Raw genomic sequence first — 9,899 nt, 5'->3', positions numbered from 1 at the left:
CAATATGAAAGCATGGATCCATCCTGCCTTGTATCAACAGTTCAGTCTGCTCTTGGTGGTGTAATGGTGTGGGGGATGTTTTTTGACACAATTTGGGCCCCTTGGTACCAATTGAGCCTTGTTTAAAGGGGTGGTTGATTGTTTTTTTCTAGGCTTGATTGTTTATGGGGTGCAGTCTAAAATCTGTTAATGTTTCTTTTTTTAAAATAAACACATTATTTTTTCACATAATTTACCTTTATTCTAATATAATATACCTTGATTTTACTCTGTCCCTTGATGCCTCTCCGATGATTTCCTGGTTTTATGAAGCCCCTCCCTCAGAAATACGCGATGGGCTCAAGTCAAGTCACCTTTATTTATATAGCGCTTTTAACAATACAGATTGTGTCAAAGCACTTAACAGTATCAAATGGGAGGATAGCGTGTCAGTAATGTATAATAATAAGATTAAACAGTCAATTTTCAGTTAAAGGCATTTCATTATTGAATTCAGAGATGTCATTGTCTAGCTCAGTTTAGTTTATATAGTATCTGTAACATCAAATTGACGATAATCGCTAGAAATTAAGTGTCCCCAACTGAGCAAGCCAGAGGCGACAGCGGCAAGGAACCAAAACTCCCTCTGTGACAGAATGGAGAAAAAAAACCTTGAGAGAAACCAGGCTCAGTCGGGGGGCCAGTTCTCCTCTGGCCAGGATATTATTGTTTATTTATTGTTTACTTATTGTTTTAGTTAATGTATTATATTTCTATTTTTATATTGTTGCAATTTCTAACAATAATAATAATATGTAGTTCGGTATTTTATTATATTTTTAGTTATTTGTTTAATTTGAAGTTTTATTGTATCAGATTGGTCGGCTGGCCCAGTGTGCTGTAATTCGCTAAACCGCCAGTGTGCGTCATGCCGCTCATCTCAGTGCATGAGCTCTGTTCGTATTGTAAACAATGGCGTTGTCAATATTGCTTATCAATTTGAGCCAGAATGAGACGCAGAGGATATTAGTGAAGCGGATCACGCAGAACTTGTGCAAGCACACAGCTCTTAATGGTACACTGTAAAAAATTGTTGTAAAAAAACGGCCATTGTTCTCTACAGTAACGTACTGTAGAAAACAATGCATTCTGGGCAATATCAAGTCAAGTCAAGTCTGCTTTATTGTCAATTCTTCCACATGTACAGCACATACATACAGAGAATTGAAATTGCGTTACTCTCAGACCCTTGGTGCATACAGTTAACATTAAACTGTATTTATCTGTATTTGAACGTTTACTGTCAGTGTTTAAACATATGTACATACAACTATACAGATATATAAATGAGGATATTGTACAAAAAGAAAGAGATAGATAAAGTGGCATAAGGCACATGGCAGATAGAGTGCAAACCAGTTAAATAAAACAAAACTGTGCAGATATATGTGCAGTGCAAGAGGAGCTTATCAGTCTGAGGACATTTTAGAAAAATAAAAAAGGAGATAGATAAAGTGGCATAAGGCACATGGCAGATAGAGTGCAAACCACTTAAATAAAACAAAACTGTGCAGATATATGTGTAGTGCAAGAAGAGCTTATCAGTCTGTTAAAGTGACAAAAGAATAGTTTTTTTTTATCAGACTATCCGAACAGGTAGTTAGCAGTCAATGATGGATGAGGTAGTGATCAGTCCAATGCTGCACAAGTGACAGGTGCTGGTCACAGTTTTTAAGTGTGTGTGTGTGTGTGTGTGTGGGGGGGGGGGGTCCTGGGGATGTGGGGAGCTGGGGAGGGGGGGGGGGGGGTCGTAGTATCAGAGTTCAGTGTTGCATGGGGTAAAAGAGGGGAGGGGGTGCAAGGACGGGAGGGAGTTCAGCTTCCTGACAGCCTGATGTATGAAGCTGTCCTTCAGTCTGCTGGTCCTCGCCTGGAGACTCCGCAGTCTCCTCCCTGATGGCAGCAGACTGAAGAAGCTGGGTGTCGGGTGGGTTGGATCACCTGCAATGCAGAGGGCTTTGCGGGTAAGCGGGTGCTGAAAATGTCCTGGAGGGAGGGGAGAGAGACACCAACGATCTTCTCAGCTGCTCTCACTATGCATTGAAGTGACTTGCGGCAGGATGCGTTGCAAGCGCCATACCACACAGTGATGCAGCTAGTTAGGTTGCTCTCGATGGTGCCTCTGTAGAAGGTGCACATGATGGGGGCCGGGGCTCTGGCTCTTCTAAGTTTGCGGAGGAAGTAGAGACGTTGCTGTGCTTTCTTGGCCAGTGCTACAGTGTTGTTAGTCCAGGAGAGGTCCTCTGTGATGTGCACACCCAGGAACTTGGTGCTGCTCACTCTCTCCACAGTCGCACCGTTGGTGGTCAGAGGGGCATGCTGAGTGTGTACTCTCCTGAAGTCAACAACAATCTCCTTCGTCTTTTCCACATTCAGAGAGAGATTGTTGTCACTGCACCACCCGGCCAGGCGGCTCACCTCGCACCTGTAGTTTGTCTCATCTCTGTTGCTAATGAGACCCACCACAGTCGTGTCATCCGCAAACTTAATGAAAAGGTTGGAGTTGTGTGACGCTGTGCAGTCGTGGGTCAGCAGAGTGAAGAGGAGGGGGCTCAGCACACATCCTTGGGGGGCCCCAGTGTTCAGTGTGATGGTGCTGGATGTGTTAATGCCGACCCGTACTGTCTGAGGTCTCCCTGTCAGGAAGTCCAACAGCCAGTTGCACAGAGAGATGTTGAGCCCCAGCTGGACCAATTTGTGAGTGAGCTGTTGAGGGATGATTGTGTTGAATGCTGAACTGAAGTCTATGAACAGCATCCTGACATATGACTCTTTTTTGTCCAGATGTGTGAGGGCTGGTTGGAGGGCAGTGGCGATGGCATCATCGGTCGAGCGGTTGGACCTATATGCAAACTGGAAGGGGTCCAGGGAGGGGCGGAGGACAGAATTGATGTGGTGCATGACTAGCCGTTCAAAGCACTTCATGAGAATAGGAGTGAGTGCTATTGGACGGTAGTCATTGAAGGAGGATGGAGATGACTTCTTCGGGACTGGAATGATGGTGGTAGCTTTGAAGCATGTGGGGACAACGGCCTGATTTAGTGAGATGTTGAAAATGTCTGTGAAGACATCAGTGAGTTCCACTGCACAGTCTCTCAGTACACACCCAGGAATGTTGTCAGGACCCAGAGCTTTGCATGCATTGATCCTGCTGAGGGATCTCCTCACACTGTCCGGTGACAGCGTCATCACCTGGTCGCCGGGAGGAGGTGGAGTCTTCTGTGCAGTGGTGCTGTTTTGTGCCTCAAAGCGAGCAAAGAAGGCATTCAGCATTCAGCTCATTCAGCAGCAATATTCAGCTCGTTCAACAGCAATAATTTGCTGTTTAAGAAATTGCTGTTAATTTACAGCCAATTTTTAACAGTACTCTACTGTATTTAAGTAATATTAAGTAACATTTCAAACATATTTACACACATTTACAGTCACCAGGTTTTATCAATTGTAAAATGTCTCTTCACTGCTAAAATGTGTGAATAATTCAAACATATACACCCATTTTACAGTCACCAGGTTTTATTAAGTTTGTTTTAGATCATTTCTAAACTAAGACTGTTAGTCATTGTTGAAAACGGGCCAGTTAACAATCTGTTGCTCGTTGTGGCTTCAAATTCCACAAAAATCACTAAACAAACATGGTGTATGAAATGTTGATTATTTTATGTTTGTTTAAAGGTGGCATGTGTTTAAAAGGTGAATAGTTTTAGTGTTTACTATCTACAGCAAAAACATATATTTTGATAACTTGATTTGAGATTAGAAATTTAGGTGCGAAGATTGATATGGGTTTAGCCATTATATTTGTCTTCTTTCTCATGTATTTACCCGAATATCAAAGGATGTTTAGTGTGAACACTTATTCAAAATGTTGATTACATGGAATTGACTGCCTTGAGCAACTGTATGGCAATTGTGTAGGCTGATTTATTTTTTTCTTCAAATTGACAGCAAAAATGTTCTCCTGTCAGTCCTGTGGTCATAACTGTGCCACAGTATTTTCTTATGTAAGGCACATGAGAATTCATAAAAATACACCTAATTAAATTTTTAAGTGTGTTTTGCCAGATTGCACTAGGTCTTTTCTAAGGTTTCCAGCTTTTAGGTGTCACATTTACAGACAAGACAAATCTAGGTTGGCCAATCTAATGGTTAAGCCTAGGTTGTGTCATGAAGTTGAATTGACATGTCATGTTGATTTCTGCAGAGAAAAGTGTAAGAATTTGAAGTTCTTTTATTCTCATTTGAAAATACACATCAGAGAGGGGAAAACAGTTGCTTGCCCTTATAGACAGTGTGACAAGAGCTTTCGTGTTTTATACACATTCACATCTCACGTGAGTAGGAAACATAAAGATGGTGCTAATGAACATCTGGTTGATTCAGTAGTGAATCCTGGCATGTCCCATGAGAGCGAACAAGAGCAGTCTGACATGCAGACTGACCCTCCCAGTGATGCAGATTATGAGCCATCAGATGTATTTGCAGAAACTGCTGATGAATCCCTATTCTTGAAAAATGTAGCCCTGTTTTATTTGAAATTGCAAGCAAAGTTATTGCTGCCATCCTCCGTCATTCAAACAATTATCGAAGATATTCAGGAAATACATGACATAAGACAATCACATTTGCTTTTCAAACTGAAAGAGAAGCTGGTTACACTTGGGGTTTCAGAAGCTGACATAAGCAATGTGATCAATGTCCTGAAAACTGAGGATCTCTTTTGGACCTGCAACACTCAACATTGCAAACTGACCAGAGAAGAAAAACTGTTTTCAAGAATACCTTCGATTATGTTGAGCCAGTTCAGATCTGTCTTGGTCAGAATGAAGCAGGCAAAGAGTGTTTTGCTCAGTATATTCCCATTAAACAAACACTCCAATCTCTTTTTCATTGTGAGTCAGTGTGGGATCAATATAAGCAAGTACACTCTGGTACTGGATCTAAGGATATTCTTCGGGATGTGTGGGATGGCAGAAATACTGCAGATAATGTGTTATTACAGACAGAGAGCTCATCATTGAACTTAATCCTATATATCAGGATGCATTTGAAGTGTTCAATCCACTGGGATCTGGGAAGAAAAAACACAAGATACTTGCAATGTATCTCACTCTTGCAGATTTAATGCCACATAATAGATCAAGCTCTGATCACATGCAGCTTGCAATTCTATGTAGAGAACAAGACTTGAAATATTTTGGTCAGGACTTGGTAATGGGCTCCCTGGTCAAAGACCTTAAAGATCTTGAGCATAATGGCGTTACCCTGTCGGATGGAAATGTCTATAAGGGAACTTTGTGGGCCATTGTAGGGGACAATCTAGGTTCACATAGCATAGGAGGCTTTGTTGAGAATTTTAGCAAGAGTTCACACTTCTGCAGATATTGTGAGATCACCAGAGATTAATTAAATGCAGATTCTCTTATTAAAGGCAATGAACGCACAAAACAGTCATAGAGTGATCATGTTCAGACCAGTGATGGACAGTCTTCATCCAGTGGAGGTGTTAAATTCAACTCTATTTAATACACTCACATACTTCCATGTATGTCAGCCAGGGTTACCTCCTTGCCTTGGCCATTATCTTTTTGAGGGTATTGCATCCTATGATCTGGCATTGTACAGTTGGCCATTTTGTTAAGGTGGATAAACTGTTTAGCTATCTCTTGTTGAATCTGCGAATAAACCAGTTCAAGTATCTTGGTAAGGATGCTAATGACAAACCCTGTGAGGTCAGTCAAGAGGCTGGAAAACTGGCATGCTGTACAAAATTGGTGTTTGCTCAGAATGTTGCCTGTCTTGATTGGAGACAACATAGAAAATCCAGGTGACAATGAAAAATGGCAGTTGGTATTACAACTTAGAGAAATTGTGGAGCTCATTTGTCCATCAGCCATTTCAACTGGTCAGATAGCCTACCTAATAGTTATTATCGATGAATATTTGCATTGTCGAAAGCAAGCCTTTCCTAATCACCCACTGAAGCCCAAACATCATTATGTCAGTCATTACCCAGAGCTCATTGTCCAGTTTGGGCCACTTATTTGTCTATGGACTTTAAGATTTGAGAGCAAACATACATATTTTAAACAATGTTTGAGGAAATTGTGAAACTTTAAGAATCCATGCTCTACTCTTGCAGAGAGACATCAACTTCTACAGGCCTTTTTGAATGCTGGAAAGTTCTTCTCCAGCTGTTTTAGTGGAGAAGGGCACACTGTTTTTCTCAGGAGATTACAATGATGACATCAGAGAGGCAGTTGCACAACATAATTTTGAGGCTGTAAACACTCTAATAGCACATGAGGTGGTGGTGAAGGGTACTATATACAAGAAAAACATGTTCATTGTGATCAATGATGAGGATAAGGGATTGGTAATGTGAAAAATTCACAAGGATTCAACTGTATATTTTATAATATCATGGTATGCATTATCATGGTATGCATTATCCTGACATGGGTGTCTATAGTTTTACACTGATGCAGAAAAGCTACAGTTGTGTTAATCAGGAGAATCTGCTAGATTACCACCCCTTACCTGAGTACTCCGTCCATGGCACACCAGTGATAATTCTTCCCCATTCTTTCCCTTTACTCCAGAATAATGACTAATTCGAGTGAAGAAATCAAGGGGATCATCCACAAGACCTTGCCAAATCTCTCAGAAGAGATTCAGTTACAGATCATTTATAAACTTCAGAGTTCTGGCTTGGGCCAAGCGACAGTTATGGTTGTTCAAGATTTCAGCCAGACCTCCCTCCAGAAGAAACTGACGAGACACTGGAGCAGAGCCGCCAAAAACTGGTGGAGATTTACAGTCAGGAAGGTGCAGGTGGAGCTAAAAGAGCAGAGGTCAAAAATGTAAAAAATATTTGAGTGCACATTCTGTCTACAACGCCGTGATATTAATGCCCTTCCACCACCTGATGTTGAAGATTTGTGCAGCAAATGGCCCTTGCTTTTCACTCAAAAGTTCATATATGGTCATTTTGAGTTGCTTACAGACATCGCTGTACTTCGTAGCTTGGAACTCAGTATGGAGGAATGTGGAACAGCCATCACACAATACTTCACACTAAAACCTACCAATCAAGATGTCAAGGATGTCCTCTCCAAAAGTGAAGATGATGAGATGGCACTTCGTGTTGTTCAGCTGCTCATGGCACACTTTGGAGAAAAACTAACAGGACTGGTCCTTTTTACAGATGTAAGTTTATATTTTCTTTCACAGCATGTATATTGTATATGTATATTTATTCACAGCAGGTTTTCTGATAATTGCCTGTTTTGTTTATTTTGCTCTTTAAAAGGTTAGTTCACCCAAAAATGAAATTTCAGACATGAATTACTCACACTCGTGTTGTTTCACACCCGTAAGACCTTCGTTCATCTTCAGTAAGTAAAGACATCGTTAAAATAGTCAGCGTGACTACAGTGGTTCAACTTTAATGTTATGAAGCGACAAAATACTTATTATGCGCAAAAACAAAACAAAAATAACGACTTTATTCAACAATCTTTTCTCTTTCCTGTCAATCTCCTATGCTGTTTACGTCATAAACACAATGCAGTGCTTCCGTGTTTTACATCAAAACACCAACTCACTAGTGGCCAACGCTGTTCATGTGAGCAGCACAACGCATGCGTGGCCACTGGAGATTAGTCGGAACGCGGAGATAAACTAAATAAACTATCTAAGCTAATAGATTGTGTAAAAAATTTAAAAGATTGGATGACAAATAATTTCCTCCTATTAAATTCAGATAAAACAGAGATATTACTTATTTGACCAAAAAACAGTACACAGAATCTCTTGGATTACAATTTGCAACTAGATGGATGCACTGTCACATCCTCTAAAGTCAAAAATCTGGGTGTTATATTAGACAGCAACTTGTCCCTTGAAAATCATATTTCCCATGTTACAAAAACAGCATTCTTCCATCTTAGAAACATTGCCAAGCTTCGAAACATGCTATCTGTTTCTGATGCAGAAAAGCTAGTTCATGCATTCATGACCTCTAGACTGGACTATTGTAATGCACTGCTAGGTGGTTGTCCTGCATCTTCAATAAACAAGCTACAGATAGTCCAAAATGCAGCGGCTAGAGTTCTTACCAGGTCAAGAAAATATGATCATATTACCCCAATTTTACAGTCTCTGCACTGGCTACCTATTAAGTTCTCTATCATTTACAAAATATTATTACTTGCCTATAAGGCCCTAAATGGTTTAGCTTCTGCGTACCTAACTTAAGTCTTCTACCACGCTACAATCCAACCCGCTCCCTAAGGTCACAAAACTCTGGACTTTTGGTAGTACCTAGGATAGCAAAGTCCACTAAAGGAGGTAGAGCTTTTTCACATTTGGCCCCCAAACTCTGGAATAGCCTTCCTGAAAACGTTTGGGGTTCAGACACACTCTCTCTGTTTAAATCTAGATTAAAGACACATCTCTTTAGCCAAGCATTCACATAATGCATCTTATAATCTTGTACTGCAGTTATATCTGATCAAATGTACGTTTATTATTACTCTTTAGCTTGGATTGAACAAATCATTTTTGCTTAGATGGAACAGCAGCTACGCTAATTATGTCTCTATTTGTTTCTCTGTTTCTGCCACGGGATTAACATCCCGTGGTAACTAGGAATGACAACCTTCAGTCTGGATCCAACCCTTAAATGATCTGAGATGACCGAACACCTGAGAAAGATGATGCCAACCCCTCAGAGGACTTCGGAGGATGCCAATGCTCAGACAACATACAGAATTACCAAATTTTGCCATAAGTCAAATATATTAAGGTTCTGCAATATATAAATATATTGTCGAAACTTAAATTCCTGTAGAGCTGCTTTGCAACAAATTGTATCGTAAAAAGCGCTATACAAATAAACTTGAATTGAATTGAATTAAACTCCTCACTCTGTGACTGAATTCAAGACTTCCTCACAGGCAGACCTCAAGTGGTGAAAGTTGGCCAGTTCACCTCAAACTCTATGACCCTGAACGTAGGAGCCCCACAGGGCTGTGTCCTGAGTCCCCTGCTCTACTCTCTCTACACGCATGACTGTGGCTCCTCTCACAGCTCCACATCTATTATCAAATTTGCTGATGATACTGTGGTTCTGGGCCTCATTTCCAACAACGATGAGACCGCATACTTGGATGAGGTAGAGAGACTCACGTCATGGTGCCAGGACAACTGTCTCTCTCTGAATGTGAGCAAAACTAAAGAGCTGATCATGGACTTTAGGAAGAGACAGCAGCAGCCCTACACTCCTCTTATGATCAGTGGGACCCCTGTGGAGAGGGTGAGTAGCTTCAAGTCCCTTGGTGTAAACATCTCCGAGAACCTGACTTGGACTACACACATCCAAACACAGGTTAAGAAAGCCAGGCAAAGACTGTACCACCTGCGACAGCTGAGGAAATTCAGGGTCTCACCAGCAATCCTGAAAACTTTCTATTCAGGGACCATAGAAAGTGTAATGATTGCATCTCAGTGTGGTATGGAAACAGCTCCAATCAGGGCTGCAAAGCGCTACAGAGAGTTGTGCGCTTAGCTGAGCGCATCTCAGGGTCTGCTCTCCCCTCTCTGCAGGACATCTACCTCAAACGCTGCAAAAATAGAACTGTCAAAATCATCAAGGACTCAAATCACCCTGGTAACCGTCTATTCACATTGCTTCCATCTGGTAAGCGCTTCCGTAGCCTGATGGCAAAAACTGAGTTATTTTGATCAAATGTTTTGTTTGCTGATGTTTTACAGAGGTACCAGTTGGAATATCCCAGGAGACAACATGCAGCCAGGTCGTCATGGTTAAGTAGGTGTAATATGACAAAGTCATTCAC

This window comes from Barbus barbus (genome assembly GCF_936440315.1).
Source record: "Barbus barbus genome assembly, chromosome: 46".
Lineage (NCBI taxonomy): Eukaryota > Metazoa > Chordata > Actinopteri > Cypriniformes > Cyprinidae > Barbus > Barbus barbus.
The sequence above is the reverse complement of the archived record's forward strand: the minus strand, read 5'-3'. Positions refer to the sequence as shown.